The sequence below is a fragment of the Notamacropus eugenii genome, chromosome 1 (assembly GCF_028372415.1).
Source record: "Notamacropus eugenii isolate mMacEug1 chromosome 1, mMacEug1.pri_v2, whole genome shotgun sequence".
Taxonomy (NCBI): Eukaryota; Metazoa; Chordata; class Mammalia; order Diprotodontia; family Macropodidae; genus Notamacropus; species Notamacropus eugenii.
The window spans coordinates 744,908,674-744,912,073 of NC_092872.1; the positions used below are offsets into that span (position 1 = coordinate 744,908,674).

The window sequence follows — 3,400 nt, forward strand, 5'->3', positions numbered from 1 at the left end:
ATTCTGAGCAGGGGAATGATGAAGTTCACTAGAATGTCAAAGTGGTCCATCAGAGAGAGAAAGAGAGAGAGAGAGAGAGAGAGAGAGAGAGAGAGACAGAGAGAGAGAGAGAGAGAGAGAGAGAGAGAGAGAGAGACAGAGAGAGAGAGAGAGAGAGAGACAGAGAGAGAGACAGAGAGACAGAGAGAGACAGAGAGAGAGAGAGAGAGAGAAAGAGAGAGAGACAGAGACAGAGAGAGAGAGAGAGAGAGACAGAGAGAGAGAGAGAGAGAGAGAGAGAGAGAGAGAGAGAGAGAGACAGAGAGAGAGAGAGAAAGAGACAGAGACAGAGAGAGAGAGAGAGAGGAAAGGAGGGAGGGAGGGCGGGAGACAGAAACAGAGACAGAGAGACAGAGATAGACAGAGAGAGGCAGAGACAGAGATAAAAAGAGAGTAAAAAACCCCTGGAAGAGTGAAAAAAAGTGTTGGACTTGGGGTCAATGGAACTGGATTTGAATTCTATTTTTGCTACTTCCTAACTGTACAATGAAAAACTCACATAAATGCTTGTTGACTGATTCTATGTGCCTCATTATCCTTATCTATACAATGAAAGCCTTACACATAGCTGATTTCTAACGTTCCTTCTGGTTTTCCTACGGCCTCTCTGAAGTACGCTGATGTTCCATGTCTGTGGTTCAGTTTTTTCAGTCCTGTCCTAGTAAGTATCTAAGACTGGATTTGAACTCAAGTATTCTTCCCCCCCCCCCCAAAAAAAAAACTTGTTTTTATTCCAACTGTTTACAATCACAGGAGTGAGACAGATACAGAGGGCTGGGGGAGGGGCTGAAGGGCCCAGCCTCACATTTTGAGTGGAGCCCACAGAGCAGCCCCACCCCCAGGGCCTTGGGGACCATGTGCTGCCCCAAGGCCACAGACAGCATTTCAGTCTCCTCCCTGGAGTGGCTTAGTGCCAACGCCCGTGGCTCAGCCCTTTTAGGTTCAGTTAGTGTGAGAAGTGAGTGAGACCTAAGACCCCCCCCAGGTGGAGGCTGGGGGAGGCTTCTCCTGTCTCTCAAGGGCTAATCCAAGACCTCTGCTGTCTCCACTTCCCACCTCTCTCCCCAAAGGCCTGAGGACACAGACAGAAACCTCTCAGCAGCAGCTCTGGTCCGGGTCTGCCTAGGAGTATATGGGGACTGGGGATTTTGGGGGAGGGAGACAAGGAACAGGAAGCTCGAGACTACAGCACTAGTGGGGGAGGGGGAGGGGCTCCAGGGGCCCCATAAAGGCTGGGGGGGACAGTGGTTTGTCTGGACCATCTTTCTACATTCTTCGGATAGAAGTCCTCCCACCCCAGTGGAGAGGTGAGGGAGAGCATGAGTCAGGCTGCCAGGTGGTTAGCGGGCCTTGGCAAAGCCCACACGGTTGTTTTCCCGGTCAAAGACGGTGTAGAACTGGCCAACGAAGACATCGCCCAGGATCCAGAGGGGGCCGCCTGGCGGGGGGATGCCCATGCCCATGAAGCCGTTCAGGCAGATGGTTTGTCCAGCCTGAGTCACCTTGAGGACATATTGTTCTCCTGTAAGTTTAAAAGCCTTTTGCCTCAGCACAAAAGAGACAGGTGGGAGGCTGGTCACTTTCTCACATGGGAACATGTACTCTCCTTGGATCAGAGGCAGGGCCCCCAGAGCTTTGTGTAGGCTCTTGATCTCTGCTACGGGACCAGTGATGAGGGAGGTGCCCGTGTCTACAATGGCCTCACAGCCACCTTTGCACAAGGTCAGCTCACTTTGCACATCCGCCCTGTCCATGTGGGACTTGCCAATAGGCCTGTCGCGTGACATCGAGGTAGGTGAAGTCTCCCTGATAGTATTTGCTGTCTGTGCCCCCGAACATCAGCTCTCCACCAGGCTGTGCGGTGGGGTCCCTGTTCAGGTAGAAGGAGAACATGTTCTTCTCCACCAGCTTCTGATTCATGAGATTGTCAAAGACCGGCACGACGGAGTCCACAGAAATGAGAGGGAAGGCCATGCCCAGGATACCATCAAACTTGGCGGCGATGAAGGTGATGCCCGGCAGCTTAATGGCTTCCCCAAAGGTCTGCTTCTTTACCTTCAGACTGCTGCTTTCTGAGCCCTTCCTCTCTGTGGAATAGGGGAGCGTGACTGTGTCCTCACTCAGGTAGCCTGACAGGCTGCCTGAACCATAGTGGATGGCAAAGTCACTACCGTTCTTCACATAAGTGCTGGACCGGCTCCCGTCGTATTTGTTATGTAGCCAGCAGGCAACGTCCCACCTACTGCAGTGGACGGACGGCACCTACAGGTCGGAAGAGCCCGTGTCAAAGACAACGGTGAATTTCTGGGGCGGGGTTCCAATGCCAATGGCTCCGTAGTACTGAGCATCCATGTAATTCTTGAGCATCTCTGGGATGGGGCCACCAGTACTGGGAAGGCTCCCCAGCGCATACTTGGAGAGGGCCCCCTTGGCCAGCTCCACAGGGCCACCAGCCTCCCTCACGGTCTGGCGGATGGACTTGAATTTGTGCAGGGGAATTCTGAGGGGGGCGCTGGCGGGCGCCAGGGGGCAGCTACCGCGCGCAGCAGGAGGGCGCGCAGGAGGCACAGCCTGGGGGGCTGCATAGCGGCGGGGCTGGGGAGCGGGGCCGCGGCGATGATGGAGCAGTCCGGACTCGGCTCGACTTCTGGGTCAGCTGATGCCCTGGGAGGTTTCAGTCTCAAGTATTCTTGACTTCAGGTCCAGTGCTCTATCCACCGGGCCACTCTCCATGTTATTTTGCAAATATTACGCATGTACTTGAATGTTTACATTATGTTTCATGGAAAAGAATAACATCAATTTAGTCCAATTGATCACTTTATAGTTTTAGAGATGGAAGGGATTTCTCTGTCCATTCCTGTCATTTTATAGATGAAGAAAATGACAGAAGTAAGTTAAGAGGCTTGCCCAAGATTTCAATTCTTCTTGAGGTTTGTTAGACTAGGGCTAGGCATGATTTTAATCCCATATTTCTAGATATTAGGAGAATGAAATTAAATATAGTTAGGGAAGGATTAGAAGGCCACTGAGTTCCCTTCTAGCTCTGAAATACTATGATTCTGTAAGTCACCCTTCCCTAAGAGTAATCTTGTTGAAATATTCGAGCTTTTTACTTCCCTAGACCTCATGCCAGTTCTGAACTGTTTGGCTTGGTGGTGACAGGATGTCAAAAATCAGACTGATGACTTTGGGTAGCCAGGTTCAAACTAGTGTGCACTGGTAGGGGCCCAGTTTGCACGTACTCACACCCTCTCAGCTGAAATCTCTAAAGCCACTTGGTCCCACCCATATCTGAAGAAGAATCGCTGCCTTAGTCCACAGAAACGTGGCTTTTAACCGTCCACGGAGGGAGAAGGCA

The 3,400-nt window shown here is 51.7% G+C and overlaps 1 pseudogene; it reads right to left on the bottom strand.

The window, feature by feature from the left end:
* Nucleotides 1–760: 760 nt before the first annotated feature.
* Nucleotides 761–2,639, bottom strand: LOC140524336 (cathepsin D-like; annotated as a pseudogene).
* Between the last annotated feature and the right edge of the window lie 761 nt (nt 2,640–3,400).